Source organism: Haliotis cracherodii, unplaced genomic scaffold (genome assembly GCF_022045235.1).
Source record: "Haliotis cracherodii isolate W230 unplaced genomic scaffold, xgHalCrac1.p SCAF_16, whole genome shotgun sequence".
NCBI classification, from domain to species: Eukaryota; Metazoa; Mollusca; class Gastropoda; order Lepetellida; family Haliotidae; genus Haliotis; species Haliotis cracherodii.
In genome coordinates, this window is record NW_027266271.1 from 28,355,971 (window position 1) to 28,382,753 (window position 26,783).

The window sequence follows — 26,783 nt, forward strand, 5'->3', positions numbered from 1 at the left end:
CCCTGTGGCAAACGGCGGGTGAAGACATCGACCTTCGGTACCTCAGCTGTCAATGGCAACATTCGCCTCTCTAAAGCTATTATAGTCTCCAGAGGCATTGTGCACGACATTAACCAGGTCCGGCGTTTATCGGCGACTTCCGTCATTTAGAGAAGTTAGATGACAAAGATTTACTCATGAGTAATAATCAATAATGTAACCTTGCCACTTTATCATCAAAGTAAGCGCACATCTGGGCTCTCTTTGCTTGCATTAATTGTTTAAGTTCTCAAACAACTTGGTCGTCATATATATATATATATATATATATATATATGACGACCATATATGACGACCAAGTTGTTTGAGAGCTTAAACAATTAATACAAGCAAAGACGTGGACTGTGATGCTTGAGACTGATTATTTTTCATTCAGTGTTACCAGCAAGACATACAAATTACGTCCACAGTGTTCGAGATACCCCCATCCACCTACACCCTCCAACCCCAACCCCCCCACTCCACCCCCCCACCACCACCCCACACACACATCTACACCCTCCACACAAACACCCTCTCCCCCCCCCCCCCCCCCCACACACACACACACACACGCGCGCGCACACACATGCACACAGTGACAAATATCAAATAATCGGTCTGTGGTTTCATGTCAGCACCATACCCGTGCTGGAGGGTTTCAACATACTGCTCACGTCTAAAACCTGCACCACTTCGAGCTTTCCTCCCTCATGAGTCAACAAGTGTTTTATTTCTGTGCCACATATTGTATAGTTACATACTAAAAACCGATATCAATAGGAGACGCAATATTGTTCGCAAATAACTACATGGAAGACATGTTAAATGTTATCAGAAGCGTAACAGTTAACAGACAGATTGTTTGCGAAAATCTCACCTCGTTGCAATACACAGACAACTATTGGGTTAAGAAATTTAACGAGCTACTCTTTACATAGTTATGAGAGCCCAAAAACGTCATGCAAGTTAATATAGATACATAAATATTAACATAAAGCTGCCCCTAAATATTGAAAGTGTTTTGTTGCTTTTATTTACTTAGGTGTATTAAGTCTGGATAAGAATTATACAGAAGCCCAGCAGCTGACATACCCATGCAATGTTACATGTCTTGGTTTGTGCTCATCGTAATTCGTGGGCAACGTCTGTCAAGAGTGTGTGGTTTATTTGTTTAGCTTGGATCTTCCTGGTGATGGTCTTCCTGGAAACAAAGAGTTAAGATATGTTAACCCCTGAGTGGTTAAGGACTCTACAATCTAGTAGTAGATGTGATTTATTCTCGACATATAGGTTGGAATCCGAGTTGTATCTTATCGATTCTTCCTTTACATCGTCGCGAGTTGATAACATTCCGTACAGAAATGCCGTGGAACAAGGAAGTTAAGCTTGTGTCATTAAAAGTCAGCGCGTTTGTGTTCTATGTGATTTACATTGCATAGAGTTTTGCTTTTGTTTTGATCTGCACAGTTCATATATATCTTCGTTTTGGGTCACCCTTCACAGTCGAACAATGTTCTCTGCAGTCCTTTGTAAATGACATGTCTTCACAAAATGAATCGATTAATAAAAATGCAAAAAAATGTATTTGTTCATAAAGCCTAAAATATGAGGCAATAACTCCAGTCAGAACAGGGTACTTGAAAGTATGATATAAAATACACTACGCTTTCCGCAGTGAGGATGATCAGTGTATAATAATTACTCATATCCGATACATTTACCAGCCATGTCATGCTCTGATATTCTTCTTGTATATGGATCAGTGTCCTCAAGTGCAACACTAAAGAACTGTATTTAGCGTGGGTTCGTTAGTGTGAAGCAACCACATTAGTCCTATATTGAGGTAATTAGTCGCGGGGAGATCCACTTTGCTGTTCACTGACCACTACGACATACTATTGAAGCTTCCGCTTTACCCTGGCCATCGACGCGCTGCAAATTGAGCTTACGAATGGCTTAAGTGGGGGTATTATGTAAACGTTGTAAACAGGATGTGAGACACTCCTCCACATCTTCGTCTGCATCGGGAGTATGTTTTGTAAAGTTAATCAATGGCTGTATAGTTACTTTATGACTATTTTTTAACTTGAGAGTGGCGGGTGCTGTCGATAGAGTAGGACATGCTTAAACTGTTCTCTAACACCTGGTGTCATCACTGAATTTCTGTGATCCAGTCAAATCACTTTTACCGCTATTTACCCCTTGACGCAATATGGAATCTGTCTCGTGGGATTATTGAGACTGGTTATTCTCTGGTGTTGATCGTAGCATTTTTGTCATTTTGTGAAAATGAAGATTAAAATAACAATGACTTCTATTTGATAGTGGTTCCTACATCACCATCACGTGTTCAAATCCACCCATCCACCCGATAGTCCTACATCACCATCACGTGTTCAAATCCACCCATCCACCCTCTGGTCCTACATCGCCATCACGTGTTCAAATCCACCCATTCGACCTAAATATCGGACGGATATCCGAATGAAGGGAAATAGCTCTGTCTCCCGACTAAACAACTCCCAGCACCGAAACAATAACAGCTGCCCCTCGAACATGGTACCCATTAGCGCAGTTATTAATCTACTATCAGTGCTATTCTGAACCGATGATTTTATTCTCCCGATCACCGTCCCTCTACATCTGAGCACGGAGATGAGAAACACACACAATAAATATGGAGGATCTAATGCGGGCAAACAAGATTCGAACACACGTTCATTAGATTGATTCTCGATTATGTAAATCGTAGTAGATTACCAGGAAAGCAACGCAGGCATCTCATCTTAAACTGATATATCATATGCGAGGATAACGCACCTTTGCCGTTTTCTTTCGTCACAAGTGATTTATCTCAAAGCCGCGTTTTCCCGCCACTGTTGAGACCTCAACAAGCCTCACCCGGCCACTTTACCTGTGCCAAGCTTAACGTGTAAGTCAACACATATCGCTGTATACATGGCTGGGCCATAGGGCAAATCTGTTCACAATTGCATTCCCGAAATGCATCTGATCTAAATTCACGGCCTTTTTTTCATTTGTTTGGACAGGCCACGGAATAGCTTAGCAACACAAACACACGCGAGCAGAGAAAACTGTATAGCAGAACCTCAGTGCAGTCACCAAGACCTGTAACCACCAAGCTCCCCACCCCCGTCATAGCAGTGATCGGGACGACAGCTAATATTACCTCCACATCCAGTTTCCCCAACGGCTACTCACGCCTACACGAAATTATGTTTGTGGGGAAATATAAGCGACAAAGCACTTTCCATAGTCATAAGAAATCTTGCCGAGTAGATTTAAGATTCCACTATGTCATAAGCACATGGTTATGAGTCACTATCAAATAGTGATGACACCAGGTGGTTGCGAAAAGGTGGCAATTGCCACAAACACACATGCATGTTAAGCAAATAAATTGTTCCTCTGAAAAATTACGGAAATATATTATGCAAGTCAAAATGCGTAATGATAAATAATGCTTGTGTCATTGTGTTTACTCGTCCCCAATTCTATCTGCAAGATCCAGTTAAAAATGGGGTCGTTACAATGTTCGAGCAGCTATTGGTGATAATGTTTATGCAGCTCCCGGTTGCCTGGCCCAGTCTGAATCGTGACAGGCCGCCAGGTTGAAGTCGAAACAGTGCAAACTGCTGTGGCACGCCAAATCGGTCACAATCCTTTGCCAACTTCGGAAGAGTCTTTTTAAACTTCTCAATGCACTGAAATAATGATTTAACCTTTGCAATACTTGAACGTCCCCCACTATGACATTCCTTCCCACGGGCTTTGGAAGCCCGAAGTGGCGCAATACAAACTCTTTAGTGAGTCACAGCTGCAGCTATTCCCTATTTGTTGACCACCTTCATCACAAAGGATGTGTAATTGAGTAGGGATGTCACAGTAGGTTGACCGCCTCTGTGGCCTAGTGGATAGAGCATCTAACCCGAGAGCTGATGGTTGGTGGTTCGATCCCGGGCCGCGTCATACCAAGATGGGTTAAAAGATAGTACTTGTCTTAATTCTGCCTGGCACTCAGGAGTGGAGGGATAAAACAAGGACTGGTCGTCTCGGAGTCTGTTTTGTGTCCGGACTAATACAATCAAAGACACGCACGTACGCACGCACGCATGCACGCTCGCACGCACGCACGAAGTGAAGCATCATACATCAATAGTGTAGATTCAGTGTTGTCATGTTATCAAAATAGATAAAACATTTTTACATGTTTTGCCAACTCTCTTTTCGACTTGGGACTTATTTACTCCAAGACAATCATATTATGTTATCAAAAAGATTTCTTTACGCTTTTAACAAACCCTGTGTTCACCTCTTTTAGAAGGGGGCGGTCAGGTAGACTAGTGGTTAAAGCGTTCCATTGTTTCCTTTAGCTATTTGCTTGTGACGCACACACAGAGACATAATTTGTTTTGTTTTGTTGTTGAACGCTATATGATGGCGGTCTGTAAATAATCGAATCTGGACCAGACAGTCCAGTGATTGACATAATGAGCATCGATCTACACAAATGGGATTCGATGACATACATCAACCATGTCAGCGAGCCATACCACCCGATGCCGTTAGTCACCTCTTACGACAAACAAGCACATATACATGTACAAACATACCAACACAGACACACAAACACATACATACAGACACACATATACAGAAACTCAAACACACAATTAAGGACACTCAAACACAGACAAAACAGACAAACATAAACAAACACACATTCCCAGACACAAGCAGACCCCATCTAATTTCGTGCTCTTGATTTTCTGTACGAGATAATCCTGAAACATTTGCAAGCTGACGCAGTACAATAACACAAGCAATGTCAATGTGTCCCGGTCTTGTCAGATATATAGATCATGTGAAACATATGTTTGGTGAGTGTAAGACAGTAGCTCGTCACATCAACATGGAGATCTTCGGGCTACAGGACGTCCCACTGCATGTCATTCTGACTCTGACTGTGCTGATCTATATGTAAGTAGACAGATGGAAAGGCTGTGAAATACTCCTTGCTGAACAGTGTCAGTGTCAGAGTTACTGAATTTGGACATGTACATTTCATATTTTATGATTGCGTAAAAATGAAAATTTGTTATGATCATTAGTCGGAATTGTACATATTGATGGGTGATGCCTAATTATGTCTTCTTGGTAAGAGTTGTGACTAGTTTGCGCAAAGGAGCCTTTCCCAACTTGACGAAAGATACACTTGAAGCCTTTCCACACTGGACGATTGATACACTGGAAGCATTTTCCCACTTGAAGATAGATACACTTGAAGCCTCTCCCAATTTGACGATAGATACACTTGAAGCCTTTTCCCCACTTGATGATAGATACACTGGAAGCCTTTCCCGACTTGACGACAGATACACTTGAAGCCTTTTCCCCACTTGATGATAGATACACTGGAAGCCTTTCCCGACTTGACGACAGATACACTTGAAGCCTTTTCCCCACTTGATGACAGATACACTTGAAGCCTTTCCCGACTTGACGACAGATACACTTGAAGCCTTTTCCCCACTTGACGATAGACACACTGGAAGCATTTCCTCACTTGACGACAGACAAACAGGAAGCCTTTCCCCACTTGACGATAGATACACTGGAAGCCTTTTCCCACTTGATGACAGACAAACAGGAAGCCTTTCCCTACTTGACGATAGATTCACTGGAAGCCTTTCCCAACTTGAGCCTTTGTCTCTGCCTCAAAAATTGAACTTCCATCAGTTAATCGTACCATCTTGTGTAACAGCTGCAACTGACACCTTGTCACCATGTTCTTTATCAGTCAGTTTACATGCTTATATACCCTGCATTTTGATGTTTAATTTCAAGGAAGGCTTGTTGATTTGATTAAAACTAGGATCAGTCTGTAATTGACTGGCACGGACGCACTTCAGGTAGTTTAAAATCAGCATTTACAGAAAGATTTAAGTTTACATTTTGATATGTGAGTGAATAGGGATACCAAGTGGTGGAATTTAGTTACGTTTCTTAGTATACACAGTCTGATAAGGAGGATTAAAACAGTGTTAAATGCTGGATTGGATGGGTTGGAATGGAGTTTAGTGACATATTGCAGTGCTACTGTTATCCTTCTTATATCAAGACTCATCAGCTTCAGCATAAAAGCCTTCAACAGGGGAAGTTCTAAATACAACCAGACACAATCTAAGATCATGATGGTGTATGGCGTTAAGCTCTTGAATGTTCGATTTACAAGTAAAACTATATATGATATAGCCGTAATCAACTATATATCCAAGACCATAGATAAGTAATGCCTATCAAACAAACAATATATCTGATTAATGTTCTGTGCCTCGATCCAATAACGTGTTTGAAACAACTGTTTGTCTACCAAGAGCTTTTAAGTCTTTAACTTTATCAGTTTTAATATGAGGAATTTATTGCTATGCCAAATACATTTGTCTCTTTGACCGATTTGATTGTAGTTTTGTCTGAGAATAACCTTTTTGAATTACGGCATGTAATATTAAGATTATCAACAAATAATGACCCATCACCATTTTTAGTCAAAAGCTATTTATTGTCACACTTAAAAGAGTCACTGGTAAAATGCTACCTTGTGGGACTCCCATTTCCTGATCGAATACATCAGATAATGTGGAGCCCACTTTGACTATATTTATTTCCTGTCTTCTTTTGTTACAAATGTGGTGACCATAGATATAGTTACATATCTATCTTCAATTCGGTTAAATTTGTCAAAAATGAAAGCAACTGAAATCTAAAGTTTACTGAGAAAACAATATGTAAAATGATGGACTCCCTTATGATCATTGATAACATCTATGTAAAATGTGTGGGTAAGACACTTAGGCAAGAAGTAGGCATCCCCGTGGGCAACTATGGTGTTCCTCTTCTGACTGACCTGTTTCTTTATGCATCTGAATCAGAATTTTGCTCGGATTGTCAAAGTCAAAAGAAGGTGAATTGGCCAAGAAGTTTCACTTGAGCTTCAGGTATATCGATGATCTGATATAATTCATTACCAATCAAAAAGCCCATTCCCTTCTACTGATTTACCCACCTAAACTATAGAAATACAGGGGACCAGAGAGACCGCTTCATCTGTGTCATATCTAGTTCTTAGCATAAAGATTCAGAGTGAGAAAACACTCTCCACACGACTGTATGACAAGATGGATGACTGCAACTTTCCAATTGTCAACTTTCCCTTTATTGTTTATAGTACAGAATGGACCGATATTTATAAATTTTCCTGTGATTGGGATTCAATATTTTCGAAAATAGTTCCTCAGTTTGTTCCCAAGAAGATAGATACAACTCGGACCCTTCGTACTTGTACATTTCATCATGGTCTTTGTCTTACAGATATGGAACATGGAACTTCAATTACTTCAAGAAGCAGGGCATTCCTGGGCCAGCACCATACCCTTTTATTGGGAACAGCGCTGGATCTGTAGGTCCAAATACAATATTTACAACTATTTGCCAACTTAATTGGGGTGCAAATAGTCCATTCCATAATGTGACTAAGCTTATCAACGGTTTCACAAAATGACAGTATTATAAAAAGTCATGAAGTGACAATTTGATCATGACATATCATGCCAATGTGATTTATGCCTTCTTTCGGCAATATATCAGAAATTGTAGGCTAGACTTATCACTCTGGGAATAGGGTATGATGTCCCATCTGATTTACCGCAATTTGAAAGCAAACGCAGTTGAGATGCATACATATTTTTTATGATTAGCTTCTGTGCATCACGCTCTTCAGTGTAATAATAATAATAATAATAATAATAATAATAATAATAATAATAATAATAATTTTCTGTCCCTTTTGACAGTAATGTGATTGACAAGATTGAGGAAAAACATGGCAAATATGCGGACCTCGCTTTCGAAATGTCACGCTTGTATCCCAAGTACCAAGTTGTCCGATTCCCTATTGTTGTCGGTGCCTTAAATTTGGTACCTGACATATGCAGAGTACCCGGGTTTGGTACTAGGAATACAGCCCGTCTAACAATGCAGAAGGCTGCAGTGTTGGGGAGTCTTTACATTCTCCGAAAAGTTCTGGGTGGGTTTGACTAGGCAGCGCTTCCTGTGAGAAGTCCCATTCGCTGTCTGTGCTGCGTGTAGAGGGGCAAGCAAGGGCCCTGAGCTGTTGATGAGCCTAACCGGTGCCAGGATCACCCAAACCCTCTGCATTTTATTTTAATCTGTAATTAATATTAATATTAATATTAGAGTATATATATTATTAATATTAATATTTAAAAAATGATTTTGTTGATGGTTATTTACTGCTGGACGGTAACAGAAATGAGCGTCAACCTAGCGAAGTGCCATATCAAGTCGGCCCAGACTCAGTTTTTAAAGGAGAGGCTATCTGAACGACCACTGCATCGAGCTAATGTGCAGTGTGTTGAGAAGATCAGCAATCCTGCAGAGTCCTTCGCTTGGATGAAGTCGTCTGGTCTGAAAAGTGAAACAGAAGGCTTTCTGTTTGCTGCTCAGGACCAGTCACTTCACACTCGAAACCGTCAATGTGTGATTTTGCATCAAAATGTAAATATGAAATGTACATTATGCAATGAATTTGATGGGACTGTCCAACACATTGTCAGTGGAGGACCAGATTTGGCCCAACACATTATCTTAAGCGACATGATGGAGTGGCTCGATCATTTTGTAACCGTCTTCGCCATGCTTGTGGTTTTGAAACCAAATGCACTGAACCGATATTCGTCACGGTTTTAGCGCACTTGGCATTCGGACTTTTATATGTCTTGTGTTCCGGTTTAGGAACTACATTCGCTTACATATTACATGTTAAACTCCAGAAAGTATAATGGATCAAGCTCCTAGTTTTAAGAAAGTTGTAAGTACATCGAATTTGGATCATGTCACGAGAACACGCAACAAACACTTCTTTCTACATATCAGAAAGTCCCATGGTTCTAAATTGTTTGATAGAAGTTGGTAGATGACAAAGTAGACACAATTTATGGACAACCATTTCTTTAATACTGTAAAGGCGACGTTTCTGTATAGATCCGTTGCCTTTACTGTATTAAAGTGGTTGTTATCCATAAATTGTGTCTACCTTGTCCATGGTTCTAGTTCTAGTTTTGTAACGAAGGTATTGGTACATGCAGTTTGGATTACTTAACTTCCGGTTACAGAAAACACATTCTTCCGGCATTAAACCAGACATATCCCATGGTTCTAACTTTTGAAGTAATTGGTACTTCCGGTTTGGATTTTGTTATTTCTGGTTTAAAACATACTCAGCATAAAAACTAAATCATATTAAGATAAATCTATCACTGTAACTTAATTAACAATAAAGTCAAAGACATGTCTCGAAAGTAAGAGAAGATTGGGTTACATCTCAGCTTTTGATAACCACATGTACTAATACGAAAGAATATTACAAACGTAATCAACATTAAGTGTTGCACTCGCGAATAGATATTCAATACTTATTTATCATAAAACTTATGAAACCGGGTATTAGCTTATATGTTACAGCAAAAAACAATTAACAAAACGGATATAATGGGTGAGATGACACGAGGAGATGAATGGGTGCCGTAAACAGTGACGAATGAATCCACCCTTGCTTGTGTGACGTATTTACATTCTCAAACATAAATTCTCAATAAAAACACATTTAAATACTTGTTGTAGTGGAATTGCTGAGAGAACCTACCGAAGCATGTCGCCACAGAGCAGTGCCACCTACCTATTTTAATGCACTCTGAAAATCTTGAATCCAAACAAACCGCCACTTTGTGAAGTTACTTCTGCAACCAGGATAAAAAAATGTGAAACAGATGGTGTCAAAACCTAAGGCAAACATTAAATATTTTCTGTGAGGAACCGTGAGGAACCTTACAGGATAGGATTTGTAAAGTAAATGTATAAAGAAACATTGATAAGAAGTAAAGTCTAATTCGGCCGCAACCTACAAATATATCAGAAACCGGCTAACGGCTACCATAATTTGATGTATTAAGTATGGAGACAATTCTTAGAAAGGCTGGAACTATTTCAACCAATAGGTTCAGAGGAGTAGGGTCTTGAAGACAGGCATGAGTGTGTCCACTATTTAAAAAGTATACCTAATTATTTCCCTGGTTGAAAGGCAAGATCGTATCTTGCATTTTATGAAGTTGTATATTCGTATGCACCAGTAGTAGCCTTACGCTGATGATGGATGCCCTTTCGACACAAGGATATTTTAGTATCAAACACAAATATAGATTTGAAGTTTGCTTTTAACTAAAATAATTAATGTTGCATAAATTAGATATTATTATTGTATCATCACAATGATATGTCTGAGGGTATAATGTGAGGATTGCCTTGTGCACTCCAGCTAAGTATGCCTCACCCTCTAAATCTGGGCGCATATCTCCTCCTAATAGATTCACACCAGGGTTAAAAGAAGTTTTCACTTATGTAGAGACGTGCATGCATGTGTAGCCAAACACAAACGCGCGTGTGTGATGTGCGTGTGTGATGTGTGTGTGTGGTGGATGGGATGGATGGGGACTGGTGTTGCTGCTGCAAGGTAAAGTATATGTGCCTGTGTGTCGGAGATGAGTGTACTTTTAGTTTCCTGTTTAGATATTGTAATATTGTCACATATTGGCAAGAAGCAGGTACCCAGTACTTTTCTTTGTTCTGACAGGGTATCTTCCATGATTTTCCCACCATGAAACGACGATACGAAAATATATTTGGGTAGGTTCAATCCCAGGATACCCTCTAAATAACAGGTGTGATAGTGTATGCACAAGTACAGTCACAGTGACCTGAATCTTTCGGAAATGGACGTCGCATTGTATTCCTCACTGCCTGTGTTACAATCTTGATATTAATACAATGAAGCCGAAATATCATTGCTATGTTCTAATTATATGTTCATCTCAGTTCATATGAGATGTATCAATGTTTGTGTTCTGTGTTAAAGGGTCTTCACGGGGAGACGTCCTTGCTTTGTTATATCCGATCTGGACATCTTGAAGCAGGTCCTCGTCAAGAGTTTCAACACTTTTCGAAATAAGGCAGTAAGCAGTTATACGAATTATTTACATTATTCATGCAATAATTTCCGGCACGTACAATGTATATGTATTACAATTACTATTAAAATTATAAGAGCAAATACAATGATTGTAGAGTGGATTGATTCCATGGTGTTGCCTATAACTATCATGATGATATTTGCTTTAATTATAGATGTTAATTGTAAGATAGCTGATGTGGCGTTTTGCAATAATCGCTGACAATGATGACCATGAGGATAGTGGTAATGATTGTCATAACGTTGATGACGAAAAACTTTGATGACTGGCTTTCCATGTCGGAAAAACGCAACACCGTCCGACAGCTGAACTTGCCTTGTGTTACGAATGTATGGTACCATATCCGGTGATGCCAGGCTTCTCGCACAGTGCTTAACCAGAAACACACAGAGCCCACTTTCCTTTTTGGGCAAAATATCTAATGTTAACGCTGCGAATAGGTGTCTTTAAATCCATTTTTTAAATAAAAAGACTCCACGTATACGTACAACATATTTCAAATTAAACCTAAGACACATCGAATAAATTGACAATGCATGTATTATCCATCACTAGGAAGTGTTCACGGTGTTTTGCGTGTTGCGAGGCAGAATATATATATTTCAACTTGCAGATGCCCATGGTTATACCCTACCCGTTAAGCCTGGGGGTGGCATTCTTGGAAGATGATTCCTGGAAGAGGGTGAGAAGACATCATTAGCCCGACTTTCAGTGATGGCAAACTGAGACGAGTGAGTGACTTCCAAAGTCTCCTTACGATAAATGTACCTTACCACACTGATCATAGGTACCAATGGCCACCACTGGCTACCACAAGAAAGCAGAGGTAACCAATGATTGCCAGGAAGTTTTGAACTGACATCGGTAGCAACTGATATGCAAATAATCTCTGCCTCAATACATCCAATTATTATCCTCTGACAGAGGGGAGAAAACAATTACTACATTACAAGTCCTCTCTCTCCTTAGTAAAGCTTTCAAAACGACTTTATGGTAGACATGTGGAGGATATTTCCATATTTGACACATCAATGACCATAAAAGATGTCCGATGCAATTCTCTATTTAACTTGTACCATATGTTCACGTCTGTGTTCAAGTGAACACTTGACTTGCATTGGCAAATGTTTGTGACGGTGCCACCGGTGGGGCAGGATATGCTCACCTTTTCGCAAACACCTTGTATTATCCCCATTTGAAAGTGATTCATTAGCACATACTTGTATCCGAGTGGGAATCGTTCTCTTGATGATCATGTACAGGGGTTTGTCCCTTTACATCTTTTTCTGAGTTTTAGACCGAAAATATCAGTTCCTCTTCTTATGTTTAATTGAAGGATTTTTGTATTATTTGTTTGTAAAACAGTATAAGATTTTTTGAGCAGTTTGGAACCAAAAGTAATAAAAACATAATACAAGGTCACATCCCTAACACAAAATGTCAGCACGTTAGTTTATTGTGCACAAACGGTACTATGTTTCCAGATGTGTAGCCCTTGCCCCCTTCTTCCTTAAGCTTGGTATGGGATTCTTTCCACAGACAGTCATCGACTTCTTCCACAGAAACATTACGGAAATGATAAAACAGCATGACTTAAAGGAACAACAAGAGGTTCGATATAGGAGTTGTTTTTTTTCGGGTTAAGGGAATTAAATATCACTTTAAAAACTCCTAACCTGTTTGGAGGATGTTGAGGATGATATTTGTTGACAACCCTAGTTGAAATTAATATGCAGGAAAATCTCAATGTGAATATCAAGAAGGTTTCCATTTATTTCAATCTATATCATGCATGCAGTAGTCATCATCATTTGATAGTGAGTCATTAACACATGCTCACGATATAGTCGCAATCGTACAATGGAGTGTTTTTACAGAGAGTTCTCATGAATATGTGTTAATTCAAGGATATGAAATCTTACTGTAACAACAACCAATTCTATATTTATAGCAGAGGAATGACTTCTTGCAACACATGCTAGACGCTGAAGGTCAGGTTCAACAAGAAGAGAAGGGTGACGCGGCCAATGGAAGAACTACCGACAATCATTCTGTCAAGCGTGAGTACAACCATATATGAAGCAAAGTAGGGATAGTCTCTTTGAATAAAAAAATAAGCTGTTGATTTTTACGTAAAACACTTTATTCTGTATGAACAAAGCACTTCTTTAAGACATGTAGGCGATTTAGAATGCCCAATTTTCTCAATAAACATTTTGAAATAGGGTGTTGAGTTTGATATATCATTAAAAGCAAGGGTGGCAATATATATAACAGAATATCCAACGAACAATGACTACGAGAGTGCTATGACATTTTCAGTAGGTATGCCTCCATTCCACAAGTACCAAATTTAACGCGAACTTTTTGCCGTTATCCAAGATATTGTGTGTAGCATGGCGTGGTTCGCCACGATCTGATAAAGAAACAGTTACTGCAACACGACAAGGAAGAAAATACATTTTGTTTCCCTTACAGGTCTATCCGCAGATGAAATAGTTGCCCAAGGGATACTGCTCTTGCTTGCTGGATACGAAACAACGGCTTCAACACTGCAATTAGTGTCATATTGTCTGGCCACTCACCCGGATTTACAGAAGAAGGCATATAACGAAATTAAAGAAAAGTTGGGGGATGTCAGTATAACATACATGTTGTACATGTCTTACACGGCGAAACCGGGTTAGAATTAGTCTTCAGCAATGCATGCTTGTTGTAAAAGACGACTAACTTACCCCAATTGTGTAGCTAGATACTCATAATGTCAATCACTGGAGAGTCAGGTCCAGACTCCTTTATTTACAGAGCGTCGTCATATGGCTGGCATATTGCGTCGTTAAACAACATACAAACATAGCATAAGTTGCAGCATCGACAAACTGGGCTACCATATCTGGGTTCTGAACTTCGTCAACAAAATAAGGGTATTATTGTTTCAAATCTGTAATTGTGTTGTCAGGAGTAAGTAAGTAACTATTTCAGGTTCATAAGGAGGGTACCAATAATGGGACTGCCTACATATGTTCACAACATTGCACGCAGAACACACAGTGTGGAAGATACGCTGTATAAGGCAAAACATTATTAGGACTCCCAAGTCGAAAGGATGGAAGCCCAATTTTAATCATCGGATTAATTCTTATCATACTGATGGAAATTAATAAATGCAGCAAAGAGGGTTCGGTTGATCCTAGCTCACTCAAGCTGGTTAGGCTCAGGGTCCTGACACCCTCTACACGCAGCCCAGACAGCGAATGGGACTTCTCCCAGGAAGCGTTGCCCAGTTGAACCCACCAATAAGCTTTTGGACAATGTGAAGACTTCCCAACACTGCAGCCTTCTGCATTACCCAGATTGTCAGAAGGGCTGTATTCCTGGTAGCAAACCCGGGTACTTTCCCGATGCCAGTCAACAGATTGGGAGGTGCCAAACAATGGGGAATCGGACAACATGTCATGCTTTAATCCAAAGTACCATCTCGAAAGCTAAATCCGCATATTTGCCATTCTTCTGCCTCATCTTGTCAATCACCTTGTGCAAATGGGACAGAGAATTCAATGACATAAAAAAGCACAAGATCAGGTTTGTTGGCCTGGATAGGTCAGATAGGTATACGGGCCTATTCCAAAGAATTTTATTATTATCATTTACAATGACGCCCTCTACATATTCTGGGTCGTACCTTGTATGGTAAAAAACACAAGCATTGCGAAGACAATAAAAAGATCGCGCCACATCATCATGCCGCTAAAGATACTGTGTTTGTGCTGGGCATCCACTTATAATGTGTTCGACAGCCCCATTATAATCATGCTTTAATCTACATTTCATATTTACATTTTGATGCAAACGTTTTCATTTGGGAAGTGATTGGTCCTGAGCAGCAACCAGAAAGCCTTCTCATTCACTTTTTAGGCCATCCGACTTCATCCAAGCGAAGGACTCCGCAGGGTTAATGTCCATTTCAACTCGCTGTACACAAACGCGATGCAGTGATCGTTTTAACCGATTTGATATGGCATTTCGCAAGGTTGACACTCATTTCTGTACAGCAGTAAAGAACCATTAACAAAATCAATTATTATTATTATTATTAGGCTCCAAGCCAAAAGGCATGTAAACTGCTGAGTACTAGATACCAAAAATATCTCAAGGTCATATTTGAGAAAACATATTTTCTCCTATTGCTCTGCAAACGTGAGCTCAATGACTATGAAACTTAACATGTGTCTGCTGCTTTAGGTGCTTGACATTTAATCTTTGATTCTTTTCATTGGTCAGATGAAATGTTTCCAAACTGTCAACGAATTGTCTCCATACTAACACTCTTCAAAAAAGGAAACGGACAGATAGAGTTTTAGTAAATTTATTGTACCTAATAAAGTGGATATATTTAATATAATTTCATAGATACAAATAATTTTGGAGCTCGATAGTCACATGTTGTCATTGTACAAAAGCATTGAAAACTGTTCATTGTCATATCACATAAGGCCACAAGGTTGCGCTGAACTCAGTATCTTGTGTGATCACCCCAGGCAGCAATCACGGCTCTGCTAGCTATGCATCTCCTTGGGACTGAATGGATGAGTGTATGAATTCTGTCCTGCGGCCGGAATTCTGCGCCATTCTGCTTGTAAGGCGCTGGCCAGATGTGTGGGTTTCTGCGGCGTTTTCTGACGTTGACATACACGTCGATCGAGTTAATCCCATAGGTGTTCAATTGGGTGGAGATCTGGAGATCTCGACGGCCAGGGCAAGTCGTTGATGCTGGTGCGTTGTCCTGTTGAAACATCTCCCTCTTGCCGTCAGTGATTGGAAGAAGGTGAGGTTGATGAATTTGATTTGCTGTCAAATTTCCCTGAACAACAACCAAGTCAGATCTCGTGGTGTAGGATATGGCTCCTAACACCATGACACTACCGTCGCCGAATTTGTCGAATTCACGTAAACAATGTGTGGCAAAACGCTCATTTCGACGACGATAAACATGATGTCTTTAATATTGCCAGTGAAAAAGAAATCGTTGAAATTGCTGTCGACGGAGCTGTTGCAAAACAGGGACAATAACTGGGTCGGATTCCAGCCTCACGAAGTTGGTTCCTGACAGTCTGGTCCGATATCCTCCTCAAACCAGGGATGCGTCCTGCAGTCTCCGTAGCTGTGTGGCATTGCGATGACGTAGGTGGAACAGTCGAATGTAGCAATCCTGTGCAGGGGTGGTAACTGTTGGACGGCCGGTTGTCGGGCGGTCTGTAGTGGAATTGAACTGTCAAAGGTGGCAAATGGTGCTGTGGTGGACGTTGAAGTGGCGTGCAACAGATTCCCCTCTTTGGATAAGGCCTATGGCGATGTTCCGATCGGCAGCGGCATTGAATGACCAATTATTAGCTTATGCTTGCCTTTTTATTTTTTGGGACACATCTTCAAGGTCTCACTCTTCTGGATAAAATGTTCCAAACCTTCCAGCTGTCTTTTGGATATTCTTGTTGGCAGCAGCAATGTTATATTATTATTCTGACCCATTTTTATCATACATTGTACTTTACGGTTCTTATAAGGTTCTTCTCAGAAATAATTGCAAGTTTTCCCGAAGTATTGATGTCAGGTGTGGGTGTGTAAGTGCCTGCGTGCCTAAGTGCGTGAAGAAGTGCCTGCATGCTTAACAACTTTTGGCATGACGCGTCTGTAGATTGAACTACCGACCTCCATGCGTGTGTCAGTGCATTACATATTTTGGTTAAAAAGATGCGTAAGTACCTTCGTGCGTAAGTATCTTGACGCCACGTGAAATCGAACCACCGACTTTCGTGTGTAGGTATATACGTGCGTATATGCCTGAGGATCGGAATGCAGCGCCTGGGGATCGGAATGCAGCGCCTGGGGATCGGAATGCAGCGCCTGGGGATCGAACTGAGGCAAACTATTTGTACAGTCAAATTATAGACCATAGCCAGATCTATCACCTGGACCCCTACATTGCTGCTTACTTTATATTAATTATAATCATTATGAATAGTATTATTATACCACAGAACAACACAATTCAATATAACATCCTTCTTTACTACTCTTCCCCCTCTGTAACCCAAGTGATATGATATGAAGGCACTAACAATCTGGATTTTTTTGTCTCCAGGAGGATCCTGACTACGACAACATAGGGAAACTGAAGTATCTGGACAACGTCATCACCGAGACGCTCCGACTCTACCCGCTGGCTGTCATGTGCGTTTACAGTCACATCATAACACTGATTTCAGATAGCTGGTTACAATGTGTGCCTTGGTTGATTGAGTGAACACAGTATTCCTTCAAGTAGACCAAATAGTGGTATTTCAGACACAATGTCGTCGTGTGAATGAATGATCTACCAATAAAACCTATCCATATTCATAAGAAATCTCTTTGAAAACAGAGTTGATTGAACGATTTCGATTAAATAATGAGCATGTGTTTATGATGAACAATCAAATAGTGATGACACCAGGTGTTCGCGCAAGGAGAGCGTATTCTGCCTCACCAGTGGCACCCGTCACAAACAAGTCAAAATAGGGAATTGCATCGGACATTATGCTGTTAATGATACGTAAAATTGGGAAATGACTTCTACATGTTTACAATAAATCTTTTTGAAGCTTTACTGAGGCCTTGAATGTTGCTGTAACCTTGATCGAACAACAAGCAAGAGTTGTATGGCGCTCTTTGATAGGAAGAGCATGCTCGATTGTACCTCGATAGTTGTTAAATGTAGACACCAATGACTGAAGCTGCATGGATATTGCTCAACATAAAAGGATATTTGACTATTGGAAAGTTGAAGTTATCCCTCTATTCATACAGTCTTGTGGAGGGTGTTTTCTCAACTGAATCTTTATGCTAAGAACTAGATACGAAACAGATGAAGCGGTCTCACTGGTCCACTCTGAACTTTTATGCATTGAGCTAAACAGATATAGTTGTCTGTCTTGTCTCTTTCATTTCTAGTTCAGGTGGGTAAATCAGAGTTGGGAATTGGGTATTTGATGGTTATCAGCTCATTGATACACCTGAAGCTTAAGTTAAACGTCTTGGCCAAATTCCCTTGTTATGTCCATCCGAGCAGAAATTACAAAAAGTGACTCATATCCTTTTAGCTTTTGAGAATCCAAATGGCGTCATTACCACTGTCTCAAAGCTGTCTGTGAATATAAAGAGAGAATGTTTGTCATGTGGGATAGAGGTGTACAAATTTGAAAAATCAAATGTATTGACATATGGGTCTTGGTTCTTTTCTGAGAATCCACATGATATTAATATCAATTGTCTCAAATACTTTCTCTGAATATAAAGAAAGTAAGCCCTTGATTGTATTGAGGATTATTTTTAATCTTTGAGACGGGGATTTGGTGGTACATCATCTGGAAACAGCAATATATCTCTCCATGTACGCATTTTATGGAGTTTTGGAATCCAGTACAAAAGAGGAATTGACATATCTTCATGTTTTAGAGTCAAGTCAAAAGTTGATAGAACCGAGTCATGGTTTTGGCAGATTTCCTCCTCAGTAAACATACTGGTCTTATATGTGACATTATTTGATACGTCAATTATACCAGGTGCTTTGATCAAACAATTAATGTTGTGATTCTTACATATAATGGCTATGTTATTGAGGCTTAGTCAGTGGCAGCCACACTTTGGATGACAACTGCCTTCGACACAATGGGTTATCTGTCTCAGTTTGTGCATTCCACCAATGACAACATCACGCACTGACTTTATCCATTCTATAGGCTGTTCCAACCCAGTGCTGTGTTACGTGTCCAGGTTATAGTCTTATGCCAAGTGGTTTGTGCCTTGGTCAGCCACTAAAATACCATCAATGATAACAAGGGCAAGGCTAAAGTGTAACCAATTAGAAACTCTAATTCTATAAAAGGTTCAGGTAAAATAATCTAAAAATGATAACGCATTGTGGGTGATTTTATAAGTGATAAAAAGTTGACGCAAAGTTGTTTTGAGGCATGTTACATATATTTGATATAATTTCTTGCTGCATTACCACGTGTGAAACACATTGTATGAGATAACACAACTTGTCATCAACCTTGATTCTCTTTTATCAGGTTAAATCGGTAAGTTTGTGAGACTCTCAAGATCCGGGACATAACACTCGCTGCGGGTCAAACCGTCTACGTTCCTGTGATGGCGATGCAGAGAGATGCTCAGCTGTACAAGAATCCAGATTCCTTCAAGCCAGAGAGGTAATGCTATCCTTGGAGCATGCCTATACACACGATTATAAAGAGATCCGTTACTTTTCTTTCTACCCTGCAAACGGATGTTACTTTAATTCCTCACCACATCACATCATCGTGTAAAGTGTCCTAGAAGTCGGGTACTCATGTTGTCCTCGGAGCTTGGTGTGAAACCAAGGCATTGTAAATGTGTAATTAGGCTTATCATTACGTGCTGACATGATATGATATGCACGAGAAGCTTAAGGGTATCCGACAATGTTTCTACTTTCATGTAAATATGCGTATTAAATATGGATTATGATTGATTCTGTGATAACATTAACTTCTTTTGTAGACACGATGAAATGTCCAATCCGCTGTCATTCCTTGCCTTCCGGGACGGTCCTCGGGTCTGTATTGGGATGCGTCTTGCTCTGGTTGAGGCTAAAATTGCCTTAGTTCATGTTTTGAGGACTGTCGAGATTGATCGTGCGCGAGACACACCGGTTGGATTTTTAATATAACATTTGTTGTCATCAAACCTATCACAATCCTACAAGGGTTCCCACATTTGATAATCCATAAACTTGTTAAACAAAAGCTGAGAAAGCATTTTCTGAAGTGTTACAAAACAATATATCAGCTGGTAAATATCGCGGCATTGTCAAACCCTTGATTACATTGTCTGACTGCTAATATTTCTGTACAGTATCTGTTTGCCAAAGAATAAGGGTTTGATCATATTTACAAGAATGTGTAATTGTTCAGTATAGAAACCCAACCCGTAAGGTACCAAAGGCCGCGTTTCGATGCATGTTCTTGCTGTATCTGAGAACGCAATGTCCGGGGACGAAGACTTTATACTAGTAACCATTGCCCCGGCCATTAGCTGTTCACGGGTTAGGAGTACTTGTGAATAGTAGCGGTAAAACCATTTCCATAACTGTGCGATCAAAATAGTGTCCATTGTATAGTTCCGACTATATGATAAAACCCGGCCAGGTACCATGCGCGACATCACCGTTCTCATGACATCGCCATCACAATGACAATATTGTGCCCATGATATCATCCTCGTGGCAACATCTTATTCAACCTATCAACGTCACTGTGACAATATCATGCTCATGACATCGTCAGCACGGCAACATCACATTCATGATATCGTTATCATCATGATAATGCTGTAATAATAGAAACTATAATAACGACAATATTATGCTCATGATATCTCCATCATCATGTCAACTACATTTCATGACAAAGCCGCATTATAACAATGTCATGTTCATGACAAGGCCATCACCATGACAGCATCATGCAAGTGATATCGCCATAACAACAGCACCAAATTCATGGTAACGCCGTTAATAGGTCAAACCATTTGAGGAAACATCAATATCATGTATTCCCATAATTGTTAATTCTTCACCAATACGTGAGGGAGTGAGTGTATGAGTTTGGTTTTACGCCGCTTTTAGCAATATTCCGGCAATACCACGGCGGGGGACACCACACATTGTACCCATGTGGTGAATCAAACCCGGGTCTTCGGCGTGACGAACGAATGATTTATCCACTAGGCTACCCGACCGCCCCCTTCACCAATAACGTCATATGTAAATGGAATACGGTAATGTTCATGTAACGGGTCGTGTTCAGACACAAAGAAAAGGATAACTGGGAATATCCACTTACATGTATTTGTTGCTCTGTTCACAGGATGTACTGACGTTTAATAGGGACAGCCCGTTTCTACAGCCAACACACGACATAATACTGAAAGTGTCGCCAAGATACTGAAGATGGCGACAAGGCATCAACAGAACACAGACATGGTTGCTCGATCAGAACATGCATTGCAATATGGATATGTGCCACCAACATTAAACCTCTTTGATTGTTTACACCATTAGGAAATGTTTACAAAGACCAATGTATAATATGAGTCTCTTCTGACCCACTGGAAGCATATCGTATTGGAAATGAGGAGCACCTTTACACACCATTCTGTTATCGGCTGTGTTGATAATATTTCATCAATTGCATGTATGGAACTCATGACAACACTATAAAGGTTTGGGGGAAATGTATTTCTGACAGTTTAATATGACCTTAATTGTTTAAATAATATCACGCATGTTAAACCCCGAGTGATCCTGCTACAACTTCTATTAATACCTGGAGAGGGGTTGTATATGATAAAACATCTTTCTATATATAGAGGATTGTTGCATGGTAAAACCTATTAATACATGAGACGACAAGGGTGGTGGGGTGGAATGCGTCTTTCTATATATAATGTGATGCTGGCTGGTAACAAACCCTTTACATTCCGCTATTGTAATCAGAACTCCTAATACCTGTGCTTTACATCACTTACGTCAGGCTTATCTCTCCCTCATCATCAAACATAAAAACATGCTCCTATAGCACTTTGTCATTGGGTCAATTTTCGGGTCCGAACCTAAGATCAATGGCTATTTGTTCAGCACAGCATACGACTTACTGAATGAACCTCGGGCCACAGAGTCCCCTTGCGCTCCCACTATTGATATGTCAGGTGAATCGGAACAAGTACAAGAGGAGTACAGGCAAATGTATACACAAAGACAAAAGTTAAGCACACCCTAATATATTTCACTAATGTTTGGTCCCAATATTTGTAACAGTCATGAAAGATATAATTACGGGAGGAATTGTGTTTTCTCGAGATGATGTAATCATTCATGTGTGACGAAAGCTCATTTGCCATGCATGGTATGTCCGTGCGCATGCTTCCCTCGAGTATCTCTTAGAGCAGTATATCCAAACGTTAAAATTGCTTTCTTAAGCTCGGTTTTAAACAGTTATTCCATGATATTGTGTTTTTTACCATGCCATGCCACAAGATGGCATATAATCGGCATGCATAACGCAGGAATGTCTTGTAATGCCATTGGTCGGAATTTGGGGTATCATCACACTGTCTTAAGCCGTTTAGTCGAGAAACATGCTCAGATGTTCAGGACAGTCCCAGATCCGGAAGACCTCCTGTGACGACACTTCGCGAAGACAGGGACCTTCTTAGTCTCATACGCCGAAAAACCCTTTCTAACAAGTACTCGTCTGAAACAGCCGTGGTTGCCAAATCGTCGTTTCAGCACCAGAACTGTCAGGAACCAGCTGAAAGCAGCAGGACTGAGGGCTAGATGGGTCAGGAAGCGTCCCGTGTTGAGAGATCCCCACAAAACTGCTCGTTTAGCATGGTGTATTACTCGGCAGAACTGGAATCTGAGAACTTGGAGACGGATCCATTGGTCAGACGAAAGTCGCTTTCTGCTTAACGTCACCGATGGAAGAACAAGAGTTTGGAGGCACCGGAAAATGGCCTACACCTCCAGGAACATTGAACTGACTGTTGTATACGGTGGGTGCTCGGTAATGGCTTGGGATGTATCTCTCATGATTGCAGGTTGGATTTAGTCACTATAAGGGGCAACTTAACAGGGGCTCAGTACATAGGGGGCGTTTTGAGGCCCTGTGCACCTGTGGGACGTCAGGCGTTCCTTAGAGTGAGGGCTAAAGTGCCTATGGCCTTCATCAACCGCCTCATCCATTCCATGTATCGACGTTGCACGGCAGTCATCAATGCACAAGGCGGACACACACGATTTGTGATGCCATTTTCTCAGAGACGTGTTGTGTTTCACTTTAAGAACATTTGACACTTGATGATCAGTTTTGCCATGTTTCATCCTTTTAATATGTCTCAAAGTATGTTTACAGTGTTTGGACAAAAAAGGTTTCTCCTATATCTATCCATGGTGACGTTTCTTTAGCGGTTCAGTATATTATACAAGGCACATCCATCCCATGTTATCTACATTCTGCCATGAATTTGGAAATTACCTGATTCTGATTGGTCAATAATTGGTATCGAATTACACTAACCATCTCTGAAAATCCTTCTTAATCATTGCCGAAAGGCATTTTAATTATCAGTTACGAAACGCAGATATGCAGTAAATACAATGGTCATATTATCTGGTAATGCATATGAGCAGAAAATACGATATAAGATAGTGTATCTGAAGTCTAAGGGACCATACACAGATCAATATTCGGCGCTTTGCAAAAGCCGACTGTGAGGTCATATTGACAATAGTGACAATGAGTGGTGTGACGTCATAATAGAGCGTGCGGCGCAAAACAACCTCACAGGGCTTGGTTCAGTTTCGTCTAAGGGTGCTCATTTAGGAGATAAACCTACTGTGTTTTGAAATTTGATGTAGTCCCACTGTAGAATAGAAACCTCTTTATTATAATTTGGAACCTCGCGCTAAAGCGCTCGGTTCCAAAGTATAATAAAGAGGTAGGTTTGAACACAGTAGGTTTATCTCCATTCTACCATGACGGCAACAACGCTTTCAAAACGGCGCTCTCTTGCAACGCGTAATAACACAGGTCACAGGTAGTTATATATGTAACAAATATTACTAGAGTTCAAGCTTAAAAAACACCAAAGTCGTGAGTAGTTCATAATAAGTGTTCAAAACACATAGTTTTTCAAACAAAGTTGACAAATAACACTCCAAACTTAATCCAAAGAGAGATGTTTTTATTTCTTTCAAACTGTTCCACACTATTGAACACTGTGGTCCGGCTGTCGTTTCTCCGAAATTTGTGAGAGAGGTCATTTCTTGGAAATCGAACATGTCATCATTTCTATTGTAGGGGTGACGGGTAATAGAAAAAGGTTTTAAAATGCTAAACGAATATATTTCTACAGCAAACTTTATGAATTAACATTCTAATATACATTTAAATGTCTAAGAGTTATTAGTTAGATAGCAATTACCCCCAGTAAACAATAATAACATCAAAGTAAATGCCTCTCCACCCCGAACTTGGATGTGGCAGAACTTGACCTAAATCACGGTTACTCACACCACACAGCTGTCAATGGCTGACAATCATGTGTTTACATTAACTTGATCTAGTTAAAAGAAGCAAGATGACAACCAAGATCTATGATGTGGTTCAACATTTACCTGTAGATTTACTGGGATTGATCGAGCCTGCTGGTACATCCATATGATTACCAATGGAAATGAGTATGACTGAACAGCCGCTGTTTAGGCTGCAGACGAGCCGGATATTTTGAAACGAGGAATCTGCATGGTGTGACCTGTCATTTCCAAGATTTCACGGATCCAAAGCCTAATAGTGACAGAACTTAGACATTTGTGGTCCAGAAATAGTAGGTCGTGTATCATTTTCATAATTGTGCGTGTTCTGAAATTAATTTCATCAAGTTTGATAAGCTGTCACTTCAGTTGGGACATTGTTTTCGTGGACTTTCGAAAGGGTGTGTTTTCTAATGCACTTTCAAATCCCCTCCTGCCAAATTCTAACGGTGGTGGTTGACGGAAATGGTAATGGATATCGATCAGAAAAAGGTTTGTAAACACCATGTTGTCATGAATAAAATGTCTTCAAACACATTTTATTATGTTATATTTCACTTTAATTGTCGGTTGTTTCAATAATGAAATTACCTGTTCGTGGGTTTCAGAAAAAGTTACCCAAAAAATGAACAATTATTATTTTCTCAACAAAATTTATTAGATATCACTCTTTCACTTATTTTTAATGTGTGAATCTCTGAATTATACCTCCCCACCCTGAAATGAGAACCGTCCTAACGTGTCCCGGTTGTCACTGTATCTGCACTGCACTCTCAGTTATGGCTGCCAAAGAAATTGTTAACAGTAACAGTGCTGTTGAAGAATTGCAGGAAACCAGAAGACAACCCAGTACTGATGCACAGTGTGATGCTGTTCAACATTAACACGTTGACTAACTATCCCTGCTGATGTGATGTTGTTTTTTCAAACAATTTTTATAATGTTATATTTTACTTTCATTGTCGGTTGTTTCAATGAGGAAATAGCTTAAATTGTTCCGATTCTGGTCACCATAGAACATTTTTCTAACAGTTTCATAAACATTTCATTTGTATGCAAAAGATATGCCTTCGTTAAATCTTTTAATGTCATCATCGAAGCAGTCAGGGTTGCGGCCTAGAACGCCCCAAACATCCGATATCAAACTACCGTATTTCCTCTACTTGACACTATATCATATGATCGATTGGCAGCCATTTTCTGTGAATCGATATGTAGGCTATCTATGTATTCATACGCACGTTTTTTGTGTGAAAAGGCTTATTATATTTGAACGGGGTTTCCGTAGCAAAAAAGGAAACCTCTTTTTAACCAATCAGAATCAAGCATTCATCAATGTCATGGTAGAATTCACATTGACTCACGTCGTTGCTGTGCGATAATAATAACCTTTTCATGCGCAAGTAAATTATGATCATGTGAAGAAAAAGCAATGTTTGGGCTTGCACAGAAACCTCGTTGAATGGCTGTTATCTGTTGTTTCTTTAATTGTGACAACCCACTCATAACATTGGACCGCTTCACTCAATGTCTTCTTATGGCAGAATATAGATCAATATACTCTCCTTGCAATGTAATGGCTTTTCCATCAAAGCTTTCCACTGTTCAGTTCAAAATTCTATTTAGTGTGTTAGTTTAATCCACTGGTATCTTACCTCTACGCGGTATGTTTATCTCCCAATATAAGTGTAATATGAAGCACGGTTATTTAAACAAACCATATTTGTGTACGTGTTTGTGTCATACATGACCCGTGAAGATCCGGGGTAAAATAGGTCTTCAGCAATCCATGTTTGTCGTAAAAGGCGACTATGCTTGTCGTGAGAGGCGACTAACGGGATCGGGTGGTCATGCTCGCTGACTTGGTTGAAGCATGTCATCGATCCCAATTGCGTGGATCGATGCTCATGATCACTGGATTGTCTGGTCCAGACTCGATTATTAACAGACCACCGTCATATAGCTGGAATATTGCTGAGCGCGGCGTTAAACAACAAACCAACCAACCAACCAACCTCATGTACATGGAACACTGCTCAATGTACGAAAACCAGGTCGCGGAAAAATGAAATTATTCAAAGCGGCCATAACCCAATTCTCCCCTATACATATCTCCCTGTCTCTCTTTCGAGGGAAGCACTGCACACGGTGGCCTACTTGGAGTGTGGCGGATATCAATAGGTTTGCAAGAAGAGGTGTGTTGCAATGTTCATCCTGGGTCAGAAAGCATCGAGGCGGGTTCAATTTGTGGGACAGATCAAACTGCGACCTTGTGGGTGTGAATCAGTTACTAAGTATATTATACACAGGGGGAAACAGACCGAGACCTAGAAACAAACACGTAAAATCGGAGAAAGGGAGTTATCGCTAACTAGTGTTTGCGAATCGTGTCACTTGAGGCTTTCACATCATATTCAAACACTGTTTTCGGTACTGGGAACTTATTCCTCCACGTCATAGATGTG

The 26,783-nt window shown here is 40.2% G+C and overlaps 1 pseudogene; it reads left to right on the top strand.

The window, feature by feature from the left end:
• Positions 1-4,954: 4,954 nt before the first annotated feature.
• On the top strand, positions 4,955-21,172 carry LOC139463656 (cytochrome P450 3A29-like; annotated as a pseudogene).
• Positions 21,173-26,783: the final 5,611 nt, after the last annotated feature.